Source organism: Thamnophis sirtalis, unplaced genomic scaffold, assembly GCF_051295495.1.
Source record: "Thamnophis sirtalis isolate CommonGarterSnake01/CBP01778 unplaced genomic scaffold, rThaSir2_p1.2 scaffold_13, whole genome shotgun sequence".
NCBI classification, from domain to species: domain Eukaryota; kingdom Metazoa; phylum Chordata; class Lepidosauria; order Squamata; family Natricidae; genus Thamnophis; species Thamnophis sirtalis.
Window position 1 is genome coordinate 34,583,738 of NW_028261393.1, and position 21,299 is coordinate 34,605,036.

Genomic DNA, 21,299 nt, shown 5'->3' on the forward strand with positions numbered 1-21,299 from the left:
TTACCTTTGCCTCAGCTTCCCACTCAACGCATTTCAGTGCTCACAATAGCAGAGTCATCCCCTGCCAGTGACTAATGAAATGCAATGACAAATGGAACATGGCACATAGACATGTGCACATATGCAAGTATGTCACATCCACACCATTATCGGATATCTTGCATTGGTTTTAACTAGAGCTGGCAGAGAAAATGGATATCAGGGCAGCTATAAGTTCATATGTTTTCTGTCTAATCCTTTTTTAGGTATTAGGTCATTTTTAAGTAATCCTTAAAATGAATTATCTGGGCAATACAGATTTCTAATAGATGCCCTTAAGAAATGAGGTACAGGTGATCCTCGACTTACAACAGTTCATTTAGTGACTGTTCAAAGTTACAATGATACTGAAAAAAGTGATTTATGACCATTTTTCACACTTACCATTGCAGCATCCACATGGTATGTAATCAAAATTCAGATGCTTGGCAACTGACTCATATTTATGACGGTTGCTTTGTTCCAGTGTCATTTGGTCACCTTTTGTGATCTCCTGGCAAGAAAACTCAATGGGGAAGACGGATTCACTTAACAACTATCTTACTAACTTAATAACTACAGTGATTCACTTAACAACTGTAGCAAGTAAAGTTGTAAAAAGGAGCAAAATTCACTTACAAATGTCTCACGTAGCAACAGAAATGTTGGGCACAATTGCGGTTGTAAGTCAAGCATTACCTGCAGTACTATTAATATCTTGGAAACTGGGAGATAGCATTAATGGATGTTTGTGGCCAACATAGATCTAAAGAGAGAAGTATCACATGGATTGCATAAATATTTATGTGAAATAAGTGTGTGTGAGATATAACAGAGTGGAACCTTGAAAAACGCTGAATCCAGATGGATTTTATGAGTAATTCCTATAAAATGTAAATCCATTTCTCAGACTATTTGCTCAAACGTTTTAAAGTTTCTGCTTTTTGCCACACCTTATTCTGAGTCATTCAGGTGTGTCAGCAAACTATTTTGAGACACTTTCTGTTTGTACATACCGTATCAGATATTCAAATAAAGAATTGTGTTCTCTGGACCAACACAGCTAGCCTGTTGTGTTTTATCTTGCCAGTTGGAAAGGAGCAAACATTTTCAAGAGAAGAACAGGTGTGCAAATCATTCTAGCTTATTGAGACGGGGCACAGAGGATTGTGAGTTGTATTTTATTTCTTTTTCCAACCAATTTTGTCTCAAAGAAAGTTATGTTTATTCATTTAAAATAAGAAGGGAATGGGCTCTTTGATGGCTGTACTTTGCTATTTTCTACCACAGAGATAATAATTACAATTGCAACCTTATCTTGGGAAGGGCTGAACTGAATCTGCCCTCCAAACTACTCCCCAGGAGTATTTGGTTATCAACAACCCAACTAATCTAATTAATTAATAATTTTTTGGTCAAAAAATTATTTGAAAATAAATTGGGTTTTCTTCTGATAGGTAGGTATAATCCCATTTTCAAAGACGAAAATGCTGAACATTATCTCCATGCTGGTGTTCATATTTTCCTAAGAAAATATCTCTTCAATGAATAATATTTCCATGAGACCTAAGAAACCACCATTCCTTTCCCAGTGCTTCAGGGTCAGCTTCAGGAGGTCTTCTAGTCCAATCTTTTGCTCAAGCAGGAGACCGCTGCCATTCCAGACAAGTGGCTGTCCAATCTCATCTTAAAAATTTCCAATGATGGAGAACTACAACTTCTAGAGGCAAACTATTCCAATTAACCAATTAACAGTTAACTAATTGTTCTCACGGTCAGGAAATGTCGCCTTAGTTCCAGGTTGGATTCCCTCTGATAAGCTTCCATCCATCACTTCTTGTCCTGCCCTCAGGTGCTTTGGAAAATAGTTCCACCTTCTTCTCTGTGACCCTCAAGTAAAAGAGTTCCACCCTCAAGTAAAAGAGGAAGATCCAACTTCAAAGCTGAGACTAAGTGAAGTATAATGGACCCGGAGACCGAAAGTCCTTTCTAGCTGTCATTAAAGCAAGTTGCTCATTTAAGGTTACCTATGAAACTGTGGCAAGGCTAGCCTGACTTGGTGCTATGGTGTCAAGGGGAAAACATCTCCTAAAACAGAATAGAAATTATGACTATATTATGTTCATGTACTGCTATTTGGGCCTCTGCGATTACTGCTTAGAGAGCACATTTTAAAACAATAATGTACTACAGGTAGTCCTTGACTTACAACATTTTGTTTAGTGATTGTTCCAAGTTACCATGGCACTGAAAAGAATGACATGATCATATTTCACACTTATGATCTTTGTGACATCCTGTGCTCAAAATTAAGAGGGCCGTAAATCAAGGACTACCTGTATTGGTTTAAAACAAAGGAGACAAGAAGTGAATAAACTAGACCCAACTAAGTAATAATTCAACATAATATGCTTCATTTATGTAATAATTATTTCCTTCTGTCACATCCAATTACCTTTTAATAGCATATTTTTCTGGGAATTGCAACCAATGCTCTCAGAGGCCACATCCCACTCAGGTTGTGCAATCTCGATCTACGGTAAGTTTAAATAATCATCCTTCTCCATGCCAATCTATGAAGTAGAATGCTCTTGCATCATAAAAGCTAAGTAGCAATGATGATGATTTTCTGAAGGTGTTTGACAAGCATTATTAAACCTCCTAAATACAGATAGTGCCCCAAATATCTGTTGTTAAGGAAGACATTTGTAAAGTGAGTTTTACCCCATTTTATCCCACGTGACCCTGGGACACTGTGACCGTCATAAATATGAACCAGTTGCCAAGCATCTGCATTTTGATCACATGACCATGTGGTGGCTGCAAATGTGTGAAAACATTTCACATAAGTGTTAAAACTGGTCATATGACATTTTTTTCAGTGCTTTGAACAGTCACTAAATGAACTGTTCTAAGTCGAAGACTACCTGTATCAGATTCTGAGACAAAAGTTGGAGAGCATTGGAGAGACACTATTCTGACTTTCAGAATTTAAGGAATCTGTCAGAAGGGAAGATAGGAAATATTTTATTGACTGTGGGTGTTGCCACATCACAGTGACAACTGCATTTTTAAAAAACTACAGCACATTCGTTTTTATTTTGAAATAACTTTAACCAAGTACTTACTCGTGTTTGTTTGTTTTTCAACTGAATAAATAATTTCCTCTCAGGAGGGAGGATAAATCTGTCAACTAGAACAGCAACACAATATCTAATCCAAGGTTTCTTCAACACAAAGAAAAGATATTGCAGTTTATAGCTACTCTTTTATCGCTGGAGACCTGCTATTTCCTGTGTATAATTGAGGGAAGAAATAATCTTTGCTGCTAAACATCTGGTAGAAACCCTATCATTAAAGCTTTCAAGGGTCTGTGCTAAATGCCTTTACTCTTACCTTTGATAACATCTGGAGGGCAGAGACAAACATAATTGCTTTGCGGTTTTGAAAAATACTGCTAGGAGGAGGAAAATGAATTTACGAGGTGTTCTTTATAAAGGGTTTGTAATGAAAACATACAGAAAATTTTACTCTTGGGAAATTCGTCTTCAGAATGTGAACTCACTATCAGTTCAAAGTTATCTCTTGTTTTACACAACAAGCTGAGAGGATTGCTTGGTGAAATGGAGGAAGTCTTCCAGGTGGGTGAATCCAGTCCTTGGAGGAGTAATAAGTCAAAGAGAAACAGGCTTTTAATTACTGTTACCTATAGCACTTTTCTTCTACCTGTGGTTCTCCAGGTATGTTGGCACTGCAGCTGGTGGTATTTCAACCAGAGTGATTGTAGGGCGGGACTGACCAGGAATTCTAGAAGTTGGATTCCTGGCATAAAGTCTAGAAGACAACACAGGTAGTCCTCAACTTACAATAGTTCATTTAGTGACCCTTTGAAGTTACAATAGTACTGAAAAAAGTGACTTATGGCCTTTTTTCACACTTATGATGATTGCAGTATCCCCATGGTCACATGATTTACCATTCAGATGCTTGACAACTGGTTCATATTTATGACAGTTGCAGAGTCCTGGTTCACATGATCCCTTTTGCGACCTTCTCACAAGCAAAGTCAATGGGGAAGCCAGATTCACTTAAACAACTGTGTTACTAACTTATCAACTGCAGTGATTCACTTAGTAACTGTGGCAAAAAAGGTTGTACAATGGGGCAAAACTCACTTAACAAATGTTTCACTTAGCAACATAGATTCTGGACTCAGTAGTGTTTGTAGGTTGAGGGCTACCTATCCTTTAAGGCAGGGGTCTCCAACCTTGGCAACTTTAAGACTTGTGGACTTCAACTCCCAGAATTCCTCAGCCAGCTATGGGGAATTCTGGCTGTGCTAGCTGGGGAATTCTGGGAGTTGAAGTCCACAAATTTTAACGATACCAAGGTTGGAGACCCCTGTTTTAAGGTATTTGATCCATTATTTCTCTTTCAGACAGGAGTCTATTGTATACACATAGTGAGTTGACTTATGACCAGTTCTTTAGTGACCATTCAAAGTTACAGTGCACCTCCCCAGGACCTGGTTCTGAAGTTATGATGCTTCCCCTTCCCCCCGCACAAAATCACATGATCACATGACAGGAGCTCAGCAAGCAGCCTGTCAGCCTCTGCTTCGCTGCTGCTTTTTGGCTGCCGTTGAAACGGGGAGAATAATAAGAATAAGCAGAAACAACTGGATGAAAAAGGGAAAAATAGACTCACTTAGGTGAATTCCACACAGAGAAGAGCAACTAAGATGATTAAAGGCCTGAAGGATAAAGCTTATGAAGAATGGTTAGAGGATTGGGGTTTGGCCAGTCTAGGGAAAAGAAGGACTAGGGGGAACATGATAGCAGTCTTCCAGCATCTGAGGGCTTTGGAGAATAGGTTCACCCCCTCTTGTTTGTGGCAGACAAAGAAGAGGGGGGTTCAACCTATTCTCCAAAGCACTAGAAGGCAGGACAAGAAACAATGGATAGAAACTAATCAAGGAGAGAATGAAGGAGAAACTTTTGAACAGTGAGAACAATTAACCAGTGGAACAGCTTGCTTCCAGAAGTTGGATTAGAAGACCTCCAAGCTCTAGATTGATTGATTTTTGCCCTCCGAACCTCTCTTCCCCTTTCACATTCTTTCACAAGTGTTCTCATTCTTTGAACAATGTTCCTCTTCCCCAAGAGGCCACCCAGCTTTGAGACAGACTCCCCCACTTGTTCTCCAAGGGAGGATTCCTCCGGTAAGAATCATTCTGAGTCTGTTCTTAGTGCCCTCCATCTTCCCAGGACTTAAGGAATCCTTTTGGTTTGATATAAAATTATTTAATATGTGGAAGATCTGCTACAGTGGAACTCCACTTGAAGTCTTAAAGTTCCCAAGGCTGGAGAGCCCTCTCCCACAGCATATTTCTGCTCATCTTGTCACCTGGAAAATCCAGAATGAATGTCCTAATTTAGAAGAGCAGAAGTGGAGAGATTGGGCGCCCTCTGATGGAGTATCACAGCCTCTGCAGCTTTTTTTTTGAAAATTTTTTATTAGTTTTATTACAGAAAAAGAACAAAAAAAATCATCTTACATTACATCTTGTAGAAAGCATATCCATTGGTCACAAGTACATTTCGTGTGTTCCTTCCACAATCACATATATTCCATTCAGTTTAAATTGTATATGTTAACATTTATATATTTTACTATCATCATACCACCATTTTCATTTAATTAAGATTTCAAGAACACAGCCACCTGCTGGCATTTTTTTTCCTTCCCCTGGTCTCAATCAATTTGCCATATCTTATATCTTTATAACATATTCTAAGAAAAAAGTCAATTAATAGGACATCTAATATTTCCTCTCCTTAACATATCTTTATTATTGTTATAGTTAACTAAAGGTTATTTACTATTTTTCTCACCTCTCCTCTCCACAGGCGCAAAAAGAAAACAACAATCTCTAAACAACAATCTATTAATATGTGTTAACAAAATGACCATTTAAAATCTAAGACAATCTAAAAAATGTTGACATTTCTAGTTGATAATCACCAAAGTATACATTAACATTCCCTTTTGTTATTGTAGTTAAAAGAAAGCAGAAAAAAAACAATTGTTTGCTATTTATGTCACGTCACCTCTCATTCTAATCCAAATTATTTATAGCTTCATAACAAGATCTAAACACAAATTTATAAGATTTATAAGTCTTTTCACCAAATCCCAATTACAATTTGCAGCCCAGTTATTTATCCTAATTAAGGTTATCATTTCATTGTTAATGTCATGGTAAATTATATGTTAACGAATAAACATTCACTGATAATCTATAAGAGTCTACAAAATACTAAAATCCCTACTTATTAATCATCAAAGATTAGCTAATTTTTAGCTAACTGGCATTATCAACCAGTGTCTTTCCAGTAGCAAAAAAGTTCTTTCTCTCTCGCCAGCAGTTGTGTCGATTCTCTTATTGGCATCTTTTCAGAGTTTAAAACTTCTCTCCGCACCCTGTAGCTTAAAGGATCTCTCATGTAGCTTCGTTGCTCTTTAATAGTTATTGACATAGGCTTAGCTTTGGTTATCAAACTTATTTCTGGATATATTTGTCTTCTTAATTCCATCCTTTTCACTCTTTCCTCCCCCCTCCTGCATCTTGAAGTTGGAGGAAAGGCTCCAAGTTGTCAAAAACACTTTTCCAGCTTCCCTTCTTTCCACTTACACTCGTATTTAGTCCATTAATAGATTCATCTGATGTCTTATCTTTGTTTTCTATATTTCCATTCTCTTCTTTCGTCTCTGGGGCTCCAACCCCCTCCTCTTTTACTGTAGCACCCCACAGACTGTTCCATTTCTTGTCAAATCTCTCAAGTCCTTCTGAAGTGTTTTGAAGTCCAGCCAGGATGTTTTGAATTATTAGGTTTTCTTCCTCTGAATATTGATCCATTTTTCAAAATGTAAAGGAATATAAAGAAAAAGAAAATAGGAAAAGGAATCTGCCACTCTAGCCTATCAAAATTTTAGGGGATGTGTCTGTATTTATTTTAAATCTTAAATACAACAAGTTCTTTCAAAGTTTTTAAAGTAGCCAAGGCTTCTTATCGCTTACTTGTCTTTTCCTTCTCTTGCCAAGATGTTTTCCAGTAGCACTAACAAAACAGGTTTCGTGCTTTTAAGTCTTTATCAGGTTTTATAAGCAAATTCCAAACCCTTCCATTGCAAGGTCAGTAAAACCAAATAAAGTAGAACAAAGGATACATTGTGTCTAAAGAAAAACAAAGTTCAGGCTTTGGCTTCCAAGTGGCAGATTCAATAATCATTCAATTATTATTTTTTATACTTTTTCCTTAGATATCTTTAATGCAATTTTAACCAATAGAAGGAAATATTTGTTGAAATAAGAGAAGAAGTTTAATTTAAGCCAACAGAAAAAAAATTAGGGTAGTAAAAAAAATAGAGAAAAAAAGATCAGTCCATAGACTTCAAGCGGGGAAACAGGAAACATTGCAATTACTTCAATCCACAAAGCATCGTTACAAACCAGAGCAAGAAATTTTCTAGTAGCAGTCCAATAAGTATCTAATTCGTTGCTTTATTCTTACTTTGAGGACTAGTTATTATTTTTTTAAAAGTTTCTTAACACAGATCTTCTGAAAGTAAAAAAGAAAAAAAAATCTCACCAGATGGAACGCTTTCGCTTCGTCTTTTCCTTCGGGGGCCGTCTCCAACTATGCCAGCCTGGGGGCTGCCTGTTTGTCTTCGGTTGGAAGCGCTACCCTTGGGTCAAACAGGGACTTTGCGGTGTCCCTGTGACCAGTAAGGTTTTGGTTTCCCTGTCACCATCTCTTCGGACGGTTTAGGTCCTACCAGACCGTCCAAGGACAAAAGTTTCATCGGCGGACTCGGACTGTCAAGCCCGTGTGATGTGTCGTCACGATGTTGGCGCCTCCTCCTCCCACAGCCTCTGCAGCTTAATGTTCCTAGGTTGCCAGTGAAAACAGCACAACACTCCACAGCCTCATGCTGGGCCTTCTTGGTGTGTGCATACTGACCCTTTTGGGGGGAAGCATTGTAGAGAGGCATTTGTTAAATCAACTTTGCTCTAATTTACCACCTTTCTTGCCACAGTTGTTAAGTTAATCACTGCAGTGGTTAATTTAGTAACACTGTTGTTAGTGAATGTGGCTTCCCCACTGACTTTGCTTGTCAGAAGGTTACAAAAGGGGATCACATGACACCAGGACACAGCAACCATCATAAATATGAACCAGCTGCCAAGTATGTGAGCATGGGGATGCTGTAAAGGTCGCAAGTGTGAAAAAAGGTCATAAGTCACATTTTTCAATACCATTGTAGTCAAACGGCCACTAAATGAACTGTTGTAAGTCAAGGACTCCCTGTATAGAAATGCTACTCCTAACATTATATTAACAAAGTAAAACTCCCAAAGCCAATACAGGTAATCATCCACTTATGGCCACAATTGAACACAGGATTTTTGTTGCACCCTGTTTTTTTTCCTAACTGTTTTTTTGTTTTGCATTATGAACATTTTACTTAGGGTAATTGTTCTGTCCCCCCTTCATGGCTCTTAACAAACGGCAAGACAAATAAACTTAAAAGGAACTTTCTTTATCAGTTCTCAGTTCAAACTGGCTTCGAGCCCAAAAATAACATAAATACAGTCTCTGACTAGATAACGGAATGAAAAACAAAACAACTCTTACAAGCAATGCACTTTTCCAAGTGTAGCCTTGAATCAGAGTTACAGGAAACACCAAAGCACTTATACAAGTGTATCAAGCAATGTTGTACGCACGAAGGAACATTGACTCCTGCGACTAGGACGTGGCAGCATCCGTCCTTTTATCTCCAAACCTGCCTCTAACAAGCCCCAGCTGCATAATGAATCTTGTATCCCGAAAAGACTCACAGCAGACATCTGCTGAGTCACAACACTATCCCCCACCACAGGGCCCTTTCCCCGAGGTCCAATGGTCTGGATGCGGTGGGAATGACGTGTCCACAAGATGACCTGCACCCATTTCCCTTGGTGCCTTTTTCATGAATCCCAAACCTCTGGAGGCATAGCCCCTTGAATCGGAACTCTTTAGGTATCCGGTGGCCACCATGTTTCTTCCGCCCTTCCCGGCGTCAACACGCCGTCCAGGGTCATTCACCCTCCGCAAGGCCGACCCACCAGCCTCCCTACCATCAGAGATTGATGGCAGCTCTACCAGCTTCGGAAGAGCCTTAACACCCTGTCCAGGGTCCTCCACCCTCTGCAAGGCCGACCCACCAACCCCCTTTCCGTCGGAGGTTGACGGCAGCTCTACCGACTCCTGCCGAACCACCACGCAATCCCCTCCCGCAGAGCCCTTCCCCCAGTTTCGATAATCGGGGTGTGGCCCAGAAGGGTTGGTGACGGCCTCCCCGGAACATGGTCCAAGACACTGGCACCCCACTGGGAACCTAGAGACAAAGTCCAGTGTTGCGGGGACCAGAGTCGACAATGGCTGGAATCTTGGCGGAGTTCTCTTTGTAGACCTGGCCCAATGACACTGGGCACATGACTTCACGCACCTCCGTACGTCATTTTTCAGATGGTGCCACCAAAATTGACGGGAGGCCAGGCGCAACGTTCGAACAAACCCCCAATGTCTTGCTGCAGACGCGCAATGAATCTGCGCGAGCACCCGTCGATGGATGTGCCCTACGGGAACATAGAGCCAGCCCTGACACTTCAAAAGATCCCCTTCCAAAGTCCATGGGGACGCCGGCCTCACTTCCGCCTTTTGTCGCTCCACCCAGTCGTCACCCCGCTGCGCATCCCATATCAGAGTCTGCATGCTCACGGGATGACCAACGGCAGTGCAGGATGCAATGGGTAGAACAGTCCGAGGTGGAAGCGAGTTCGCAGGGTCGGAGTTCTTTACTTTACTCGGCAGGGCATCCGCCCTGGGACTCCACACACCCCGAACGCACGCTATCTTGTGCGAACGGGGTAACACGGCCGCACCAACGTGCTGGTTGTCCGACTTGATCGTCCGTTGCTGAGGGACGGCTGCAGTCCGTGCAACCCTTCTGTTCTTCTTGGGGCAGCTTCCTGCCAAGTCTCCAAGATCCCCACAGTAAAAACACAATCCCTCCGCACGTCGTCTGTCCATCTCTGTCCGTGACACTCGAGATCGGACAGCACCCAACTCCATGGGATAACTTTCTTTATCAGTTCTCAGTTCAAACTGGCTTCGAGCCCAAAAATAACATGAATACAGTCTCTGACTAGATAACGGAATGAAAAACAAAACAACTCTTACAAGCAATGCACTTTTCCAAGTGTAGCCTTGAATCAGGATTACAGGAAACACCAAAGCACTTATCCAAGTGTATCAAGCAATGTTGATTTCAAATGTTTTATTCATTTTCATTTTCAATTTTATACATTCACTTATATACTGAGTATTTGCAATAATAATAATATAAAAAAATAAAAGAAACCTAAACACAACTCATCATCCAACATATAAAACCAACCTGTCCTCCATACACCCCTTCTTCTCCCCCTCCAACTTTCCTTTCTCCCTCCAACAATCACCCCTCCTACTTCCCTTTCCCCTCCTATCTTCCTTTCTCACCTTCCTCACCCTCCTTCCCCTCTCATCCTCCTTACATTCCCCTCTTCCTCCCTCCTTACTTCTCCCTCTTCTTTTCCTCTACTTCTCACTTTGGTGCATTTCTCTATTCATTAATTATTCAGTTACTAAAAATTGCGCTAAAAAGAAAAAAGAAGAAAAAAAAAAGAAAAAAAAGAGAAAAATAAAAAGATAAGATAAGGAACAACAGTATACAAGTGTATTCTTCTTATTCTATATATTGAGACTATATCTCCACCCACCCACCCACCCCCAATGAACCCCCCTCCCTAATCCCCTCCGACTTCCCAGGTCCCACACCCGGCACAGTTCACTACCATTCACCTTCTAGAATATCTTATAGTCAAATAGATTAAAAATAATAATGAAAATAAAATAAAAAGAACACTCCGAAAGAAAAAAGAAAAAAAAGAAAAGAATAGAAATCTTTTTGCATTATGCTCAGCCTCCCATCATTATTAAAATTTAAACAGTATAGATCATTCCATTTATATTTTATCTTCGTCCCTTGCTTCTTTGATATTTACCCCCATCTTCCTGTAGACTCTCCAAATAGCCTTTCTTAACCTTATATTCAGATAATAGTTTATACAAAAATCAATTTACCTTCTAATACAGAGCAGTCTAATCATACTTTCGCTACTCTTCTTCCTACCCCTCGCTTCTCATCTCCATTCCTCCCAAGCCAAAATTCCATAAAATTAGGATCTCTCTCTTCACTTTAAAATCCTGAGCTTTTTATGTTAGACTTCAAGCATGTAAATCCGTAAAATGTGTGTCCAAAATCCATACCACTTCATTCAGTCCCAAGATCACTTCATCAATATCCCGCTCCACCTTCCCTTCTGCCCCACTCCTCCCGACTCCATTCATCCCAAACCGCAATTCAAATAAATCTTGGTCTCCGCTTTCCTCACACCAGAAAACAATTCATGCGCAGTTTGGATTAAAATTCAAATAAGTCTTATATAAATCCCATACAATATCTGTCCAAAATAAGCGATGCTTCTTTCCGTTCCTCATCGATATACAGCTTTACCATTTCATACCAAACAGTAATCCTAAAATTTTAATCAATCTAGGAGTTTAAAGAGTATTTTAAAGACATCGCTGGATCTTTATTCTTTACTCTTCTGTCCTTCCGGAAAGAGAAGGCAGCCCTCTGCCTTATAACCACGTGTCCCGCTGCTTTAAAGATATGGCTAAATCCTCAGTTTCCGCTCTTCTGCTTCTCCGGTAGGGGGAGAACAACTCCCTCCGTCTTGTAACCAAGTGAATTGCTGCTTGTCTTTCCTTCACCTTGTCTTTCTGCGTTTCCGAGTGAGTCAGGAAGTCCCGCCTTCAGAGTTTTATAATAAAAGTCCCGAGCTTCCGAAACAGAGTTGAGACGAAATCTTTGATTCTCGAATGTAACCGTGATTCCAACTGGAGCTTCCCATTTATACTGTATTTGGTGGTTTCTAAGCTCTTTGGTTAAAAAAGTATAATCTCTCCTTGCTTGCAGCATCTGGAGTGGTATTTCTTTCAAATACCACTCAAATCCTGCCCATCGATTCGCAGCCTGTTGTTGTAAAACTTTTGGATGATCGCATTTCTGGATTCTCTTGTGAAAAAATATATAATTATGTCTCTTGGGAGCTGTTGCTGTTCTGCTACACACGAATTCTGGCGATAGATTTTTTGAATATTCCAATCAAAATTGAATCCCGGACTTCCCACCGCTTGACTGAAAGCCTCTACAAATGTCTGTTTCAAGTTCTCTCCTTTCTTTTCGGGCAGTCCTCTGACTCTTATTGCAAACGCCTTCCTGTTGTAATTTATCATTATAAGTTGTGTTTGAGTATCTCTAATCTCTTGTTGTAATGTTTGGATGTTGGAAGTCAAATTAAAATTAGCCTCCTCCAAAGTTTCCAGTTTAGTCTCCATTTCTTCGGTATAATCTGTCAAAGCAGACATAGCTTCAAACATATCCATCTTTATTTGGGCAATCTTGGTCTCAATTTTGTCACATAAGTCCAGCACAAATTCTTTGATTTCTTGTTTGAAGTCATTGAGTATTTGAAAAAGAAGTTCCTGTGTTAAGGAATCTCCAGTAGGGGGTGTGGGAGGCAAGGGCAGCGATTTTATAGTAAGTTCTTTAAGCACATGCGAAGGGGAGCGCTTTGCCTGCTTAGACCTGGGAGCCATTATAGGTAAAAGCTGAGAATAAACAAATAAACAGTATCTTCACCTGCTCAGTTCTCAATAAGTTATTTGTAGATTTTGCTTGTTAATGAGGAGCAGTCTCCAGGAAGATAGAGCCGGTTAATTACATCATCTATTAATCACCAACACAGTAAAATTGCCATTTTGTAGCACGATTGAACAAAGAAGCTTCAAAGGAAAACGAGGCTGGTGTTTAAGATAGTTATAAAAAAAGGAAAATCTCAGGAGTGGAACCCGCTCGTGTTAGTCTTAAGTAGCTTTAAGCAGCTTATCATTGTCTTGAGGGGGGGGGGGTCACCTGTCTAGGGCTGCAAAAAAGGCAGCTAAGAAGAACTGGCTGGAGATAAGAGCTCAGTTACGCTGGATCTTTTCTCCGTTCACAGTCAAAAAAAAAAGAAAAGGGCTGTGAACTACGAATAAATCCTAGCACCTGAGCTTCTGCCTGCCCCTTTCTGCCAAAAAGGGGTGATATCTATTGATCTTAATTAGATATACAGACCAGAACTCTGAGAGGAGCTCCGTTGAGCTCCTTCGGCGACAGGCACCGCCCCCGGAAGTCCTGTATCAAGCAATGTTGTACGCATGAAGGAACGTTGACTCCTGCGACTAGGGCGTGGCAGCATCCATCCTTTTATCTCCAAACCTGCCTCTAACAAGCCCCAGCTGCATAATGAATCTTGTATCCCGAAAAGACTAACAGCAGACATCTGCTGAGTCACAACAGGTAATATTGACATACAGGTCAGTCCTCAACTTACAATCACAATTGGGATCAGAATTCCTGTTGCTAAGCAAGATGGTTGTGTTGTGCCTGATTTTATGACTTTTTTTACCATGGTTGTTAACTGAATCACTGCAGTACGGGTAGTTCTCAACTTATGACTACAATAGAGCCCATTGCTAAGCTAGACAGTTGTTAAGTGAGTTGTGTTTCATTGTATGATCTTTAATGTCACAGTTGTTAAGCTAGTAACAGGACTTTGCTTGTCAGAGAGTCCCAAAAGGTGATCATGTGATCCTGGGACATTGCGACCGTCATAAGTACATGCCATTTGCCAAGCGTCTGAATTTTGATCACGTGACCACAGGGATGCTGCAATGGTCATAAGTGTGAAAAGTGGTCATAAGCCACTTTTTTCAGTGCCGTTGTAACTTCAGGCGACCACTAAACAAATAGTAAAGTGAAGAGCTATCTGTATTAAGATGTCATCTAAAGAATATCTTTTAGTCATAATTTGAGATTTTTTGAGAATAAAACACGTTTAAAATTGTATATTCAGGGGAGTAAATAAAAACATGTTCCTTCTTTCAACACTTCATTAGAATAAAACAATAAGTATTGCAAATGCAAACAATTAAAGAGCATATTCTGGCTTTTCATTTATTTATAGCATCAATATGTCTTCAATATTTTTCTCCTTTTTAGTTCAGGAGATTCTGCTTAGTGAAATCTTAAGCACAACCTACAGTGGGCTGGATAAAATTTGGCAATAGGCTAAAGATACAATTTGGAACCTCATAGAGCTCCTTAGGTGTGCATGCACATGCGCCCAAGTACACCCTCACCCACCGACCTACCCATAAGCCCCCTCTTCCATGGTCTGCCGGTCAGTTCCCCAATGTGTATCTGGGTGGTTTCCCAAGGTCTGCGACTGGTTGACCTTCTGTGGTGAAGATAGGCTTCCCCCTTGGAGGGCAGCTGGGGGCCAGGTGGCGGGGAGACCCCCCTTTCCCACCCTTCCTTTGACAGCCCTTCATGAGGCTCAAGGCTGCCTTCTGTTTCCATGTTCCCAATTATGTAAAAGACAGGAATATCAAACAGGTCTATGAGGATCAGTCCCCTGGGTGGGTGTCTATGTTAAGTTTAATAATACTGGTAGCTCTTGACTTATGACCACAATTGAGTGCCCAGTGGTTAACTTCAGTTTTGCCCCATTTTGCAACCTTTCTTGCCACAGTTGTTAAGTTCAACTTTGCAGTTGTTAAGTTAGTAACACTGTTGTTAAGTGAATGTGGCTTCCCCATAGATTTTGCTTGCCAGAAGGTCATAAAAGATGATCACGTGACCCCCAGACACTGCTTGTCAGAAATACATGCCAGTTGCCAAGCAGCTCAATTTTGATCACATGACCATGGGGATGCTGCAACGGTCGTAAGTGTGAAAAACGGTCATGAATCACTTTTTTCAGTGTTAATATGTTTGAATGGTCACTCAACAAATGGTTGAAGGGAGGGAGGGAGGATCCGTCAAAGAAGTCTTGGACTCGATGGATGAGAGAGAAATATTGGAGCCACATTCACTTAACAACTGCAGTGATCACTTAACAAGTGTGGCAAGACAGGTTGTAAAATGGGGCAAAATACACCTAACAAATATATCACTTAGCAACAGAAATTTTGGGCTCAATTGTGGTCATAAGTTGAGGACTACTTGCACTCCATGCATTGTATCTGTGTTCTGAAGGCCTAGAAAAGATCCTAACTTTGGAAGGTGCCACCTGAGTTCTGCAGGAAATTCCCTTCACTTATATCCACACATCTATCAACTGTTAAATGTTAGAAAATGATAATATTCATTTACTGTATCAATAATACCATCTTCGTCCTCTCCAGGTAAGCAGCTTAGTTTGTAGTGGGCCCTGAGGTCCTTTGTGGAGAGGTTGGAGAAGCAGGGCTGCCCCAATGGAGATGATTTATCCCCAAAGTAGAAAAATGGGGTTATGGAGAAGCTGCTGAACTATGGGGCCCTTGGTGGGAGGATCATAAAAGGACCATGAAATGATTGGCACAGCCATTTAGGACCCCACCTCAACATCAAGACAACTGGGTACTTAGAGACTGTCACCAGCCCTGGAACGCTTCCAATCCATGGAGAAAACCTAAAGAAGGTGGATATTTTTCAGTATCTGGGATCCCACCTCCAACGCAAAGGTGCTCTGACCTCAGCTTCCTTAAAAAGCATGAAGCAAAGTTTGGGTCCCAGCAAAACCTTTTTTTTTACACGATTGTGAAGTCCTTTCATTCACAGTCAGCCAGGCTTGGCAAACAGTCTTTCAGAGGAATATTTATCAACATGAACCTTATCTCGCTGGGAGAGCTGCCAGATAATTAGTTTCCAAACACAGGACAAGGCAACACCTGGTACAGTGTCTCTTACAATAACAAGCAGAACTTTCCACTCTTGAAATGACCAACCAAACAAATTGTTTCCTGCAAAAGCCCTCTCCCTATTCGCTCCTCTTTTGTTTCCTATGGGAGGGGCCAATCACCTCCAAGCTGTGGTTGTTCTTGTCTTCTGGCAGCTCTGTGCATGCACACACTGCAAACAGGCTCCAGCTGTTCCTCTGCCTCACTGCTGTCTAGCTCCCTCTCAGCCTCTGAAGCAGAATCGTCGTCTGAGCTTCCCTCAGTCCCCAGGACTGGCCCTTGTTCTTCCCCATCCTCCTCACTGTCCGACTCTGCAGCTAGCTCCGCTGGCCTCTGGCAGGCATAACAAAAGTGGACATCAATGGCGAGGCGCAAGCAAGGGTGAATGCAGCCTGGATGCACTGGTGAGAACTCAATGGTGAGAACTCAATGGGTTGACGGATGGATGCCATCTTAACTCTAAGTTCTACAAGACAACGATCCCACCTGTTGCACTGTATGCCATGAATGTTGGGCAGCAACAAGAAGGACCGAAAGCTCTCTCCATGACATGCGAAGACTCCATTAGATATCGGGCACCTCCCTTCTCGACCACATCACAAATGACATCATTGGACAACATTTTGGTGTACCAATTACAGAGAAGATGAGAGAAGGGGACTCCGCTGATAGGGACACATCCAGAGGCAGCATCTTCCACCGTGGCCAAGAGTGGTCGGCAACCTCGCAGGTGTCCGAAACAGAGATGGCAAGATGCTATCAACAAAGATATGCAAGCCACAGGCCTGAACCCAGGAGATGCAGGAGACCACACAAAGTGACCTGAAAAGGTGACCCAGCGCCTGTGGGAATACGCTGGGAAGAAAAAGATGGGGCCCTTGGTGCTTTGAACTTGGTTCTTCAGTTGCAGACATTCCATGACCCAAGGACATCATCAGTGCTAGGGAGTGTGATGTTTGCTCCCTGTTTCTGAGGGGGAGGCTACTGTATATAAACAGAGAGCAAACGCCACTCCCTTCTGGCACTGATGATGTTCCCTAGTTGGGTCATGAAACATCTGCAAAGAAAACCACCAAGCTCAGAGAACAATAGTTGGTCCTTAACTTACAACCTCACCTGAGCCCAAATTTTATGTTGCTGAGCAGGACATTTTGTAAATGGATTTGGCCCCATTTTACAACCTTTCTTGCCACCACTGTTAAGCAAATCACTGCAGGTGTGAAGTTAGTAACACAGATGTTAAGTGAATCTGGCTTCTCTAGTGACTTTGCTTGGCAGAAAGTTGCAAAAAGGGGATCGCATGACCTGAGGCACTGCAACTGGACGAGTACATGCCAGTTGCCAAACAGCCAAATTTTGATCACGTGACCCCAGGAATGCTGCCTGTGTGTGAAAAATGAAATCCCTTTTTTCAGTTGTAACCTTTTTGTTATAACTTCCAACAGTCAGTAAATAAATGTTCTGACCCAGCTCCCCCAACACCACAAACCCTCTGACCTTAACTCAAAGACTCCTTTATTAGGAGCGCCAGCAGCCCCGGCAAAAATCTCACCACAGATTAAGAAGTCCGTCTGGAAGGGAGATGAAGCGTTCTCTGCCACATCTATTCATCTCCGCCCCCTGCCTTTTATCCCTAGGGCTAGGATGGGGTTTCGCTAGCAGCAGTGGCTCTTCCTTCCCAAGGACCGGCCCATAGATTTCCACCGCTCTCCTCTCCTCTGCCTTCTGTGCATCCGCGCATCAGGCACTGGACCCAGCTGTTCTTCCTCTTCCTCATCAGCCACCTCCAGAGCTGGGGATTGTTGACTCTCTAACGGAAGGCTGACGGGTGGCCCAGACTCTGCCTCTGTCTCCCTCTTTGCTAGCTCCATTTCCTCTTCCCTCTCGGAGCTCTCAGGTTGCCTTGATGCAGACACTGACTCCCATGCCTCCTCTTCCTCTGATTGGGCTGCTGGAGGAGCCAGAGACCGACAGGCCACTGCAATAAATGGTTATAAATCAAGGACTGCCAACCTCTGGAAAGGGGTTGTTTACTTGCCATTCCAGACAAAGGAAGACAATCTATGCTCTTCATCTGGACAACCGTTCTCATAATTTGGGGCAGGGATTTTCCTTACGTTCATCTCATCTCCAGCTGATACAATCTGGATGGTCCTTCTTAGGTGCTTTGTGTCTGTCCCAGCTAGAAAAGTCGAATAAATGACCCTATGCGTCCGCACGCAGAAGGGAAACCAACCCTTCCCTTGGAAACACAAAAAGCCCTTCCTTCCTCTGCTCCTTCACTTTGTCACAACTTCTTTTTTGTTGTTCTTGTTGTTGTTCTTGTCCAAGCAGATTCCTGCAGACATCAAATTGTCCAGAGGTCAAATAAGTGTATTGCCGTCCATCAACAAGTCTGCAATACAACCAAGCACTACCCAGGTCTTGGTTAAAGATAAGGTAAATATGCTGAGGTTTTACACTTTTAGGACCCCAGTTGTCTTAGATGCAACGTCAGAAGAGGACAACTCACCGTGGCCAACTCATCGCTACACACGAGCCACAGCCAACTGGCTGCCGATTAATTCAACAATTTCATTCCCATGTTAAAAATCATTTTGATGTTGTTTTTCATGTTTCATTTTGTCCCTCCTTTGGCATTCTTTCTTTGATGCTTTTCCATTATTTTACAATATTAGACAGACAAATGAATAATAAAATTACAGACTCGGAAGGTGGCCTTGGAAATCTTCCAGGCCAAGCTCTTGCTCAGGCAGAAAACCCTTTACCATTTCAGGCAAATGGTTGTCTAATCTCTTCTTAAAAGCCTCCAGTGATGCAGCACCCACAACCTCTGGAGGCAAACTGTTCCAGTGGTTAATTGTCCTCACTTTTAGGAAGTTCCTCCTTAATTCTAGGTTGGTTCTCTCCTTGATAAGTTTCCATCCATTGTTTCTTGTCTTGCCTTCTGGTGCTTTGGAGAATAGGTTGACCCCCTCTTCTTTGTGGCAACCCCTGACATATTGGAGTACTGCTATTAGTGTAACTCTGGTTCCCGTGTGAATTGGCTTCGGCGAGTAAGCTATGGTTAGTTCTCCATGCCAAGAGTGGTAAGGTGTCCCAGACCACTAAGTAGAACTAATGCACTTAAAAAGACGAAGCTGCAAGATCTTGACAAAAATCATAAAGCATTTCAGACCCCCAAACAGGGAATTAGCAAGGGGACCTATGGGGGTGGGGGAGGGAGGGTTAAAGTGGAAGGAGAAGAAAGTCAAAATGACAATTATTTACTTATTAGATTCACATGCTGCCCATCTCCCCCATCAGGCCACTCCGAACAACTTTCCCAGGTGGCTTCCAACAAGCAAAGTCAGTGGGAGAAGTTGAATTCGCTTAATGACCGTGTGATTCGCCTTAACAATTGCAATGATTGGTTACATAATTGTGGCAAAAATGAAAAGCTCACAAAATCCAGTGCCAGCAATTTAGCTTGTTCAGCTACAAAAATGTTGGTCTCAATTGTGGTTGCAAGTCGAGAATTCCCTGTAAATGGGAGAAGTTGGGACTTTGTCCATCAGTGTATAGCTAGTCCTCGACTTATGACCTCAATGGGACCAGAACTTTAGGTTGCGGAGTGAGTTGTTAAGTTATGTTGTTAAGTAAGCTTTGCCCCAATTTACGACCTTTTTTGCCTTCATTGTTCAGTGAATCACCACTGTCGTTAAGTTAGTCACAGGGCCGTTAAGGGAACCTGGCTTCTCCATTGACTTTGCTGGTCAGAAGGTCACAAAAGGGGATCACATGACCTTGGGATGCTGCAATGGTCATAAGTATGAAAAATCATTATAAGATACTTTTCAGTGCCATCGTAACTTTGAACGGTTACAAAAGGAATTGTTGGAAGTCGAGGACTTCCTGTAATCCTTTGAAACCAAATTATGATGCTGCAAGTGAAACCCACCCCTGAAAAGAGTTGGGATTTTGATCAGGCGGGTCTGGCTGCCATCTTGGCTTTTCCTGACCCAGGAGCTGCAGGGGGAAACAGCCCTGTGCTTGACCACACATGGCCCTGATCATCCTTTGTCCTCTGTTTCCTTTTCCTGGCCAATAGGTGGAGCTCCCTAGGACTCACAGACTCTTTTTCCAACTTTCAGATCAACCTGTACAGATATTACAGGTTAAAACTGAGGAACTGCAGGCGGAAGGACCTTGTGAAGGACCATATCAAAAGACTTCTGGTGTTCTCAGTTGCAGACGAGACAAAGAGGTGAGTGGAAGTGGGCTGCCTGTGGGGGCTGGGACCTCCAACTTTGTGTGGTCCTTGGTGCTCTATAAGCTTGGAGGTTTTCTTGCAGAACATTTCGCGACCCAACTAGGTCACGCCATCAGTTCTAGAAGGGAATAGGTTTTGCAGTGTGTAGGTGAAGAGAGGAGGAGGGGCAGGAGGGGAGAGGGGCAGGAGGAGGAGGAAAAGAACTGTGGGTTCTTTGGTGCTCTCTTAACTTGGTTGTTTTCTTGGAGATGTTTCATTATCTAGGTAGGTAACATCATCAGGGCTAGAAGGGCCTGGGGTTTGCAGAGATGAGGAAGAGAAGGGGAGGAGAGAGAGGAAGATTAAAAAAAGGAAAATGTGCAAATGTTTTAATTCATAAGCATCACTTTGCCTAGGGAATCTCGGAGACCATTGCTTTTCATCACCTGCCAGAAATCCTCCAGGTCCTCAGGAAAGTCGGTACCATTCCATAGCCCAAGAGACGGTCTCTCTTAAAAGGTTCCTGTAAAATACTGTGAGGACAGATGAGGCACAGACAGCTGAGATAACGAGGAACAGTGTTTATTGACAAGAACGAGGTAAAACACAACTATGTACAATTCAGCACCATGCCCAGCTTGACAGCTATTTATACAAGAGCTGTCAAGCAGGGCAGCCAATAGCGAACAGCAGAAAGCCCACTTACAGCCCAGCATGCCTTAGCTAATAGCCTTTGGTTGCCGGGCTGTCAGTCATATGTCAGTCGATTAGTTTCCACCTACTGCTCCTTGTCCTACCCTCTGGAAAAGATTTGTGTGTTGTGTTAACAGGACACTGCTCTGACTCAAAAAAGTGAGATCCCAATTGGACCATTTAATTCCAGAATGTGAGTGCTTCATCACTGGAGGTTTTCAAGAAGAAACTACACAGCCAATGTCCAGAATGGCATTGGGAAGAATTGAATAACTTTAAGAGCAGTGGATTCAACTCCCAGAATTCTCCAGCCTTCAGGAATTCTGGGAGTTAACGTTGACAGGCCGTAACAAGGCCATAGTTACCCATCCCTGATTTAA

At 42.2% G+C, this 21,299-nt stretch overlaps 2 long non-coding RNA genes across 3 annotated transcripts in view; both read left to right on the forward strand.

Annotated features, from left to right (window-relative positions):
• The first annotated feature begins 1,103 nt into the window (after nucleotides 1-1,103).
• On the forward strand, nucleotides 1,104-20,230 carry LOC148043140 (uncharacterized). The gene is made up of 3 exons (XR_015698284.1): nucleotides 1,104-1,187; nucleotides 18,330-18,434; nucleotides 20,129-20,230. It is a non-coding gene; the product is annotated as an uncharacterized LOC148043140 (long non-coding RNA).
• Nucleotides 20,231-20,580: 350 nt separating this feature from the next.
• LOC148043141 (uncharacterized) overlaps nucleotides 20,581-21,299 on the forward strand; it is a 72,326-nt gene continuing 71,607 nt past the window's right edge. For both annotated transcript variants that reach the window (XR_015698366.1, XR_015698367.1), the window contains exon 1: nucleotides 20,581-20,825. This is a non-coding gene — a long non-coding RNA (uncharacterized LOC148043141). The remainder of the gene's footprint in view (nucleotides 20,826-21,299) is intronic.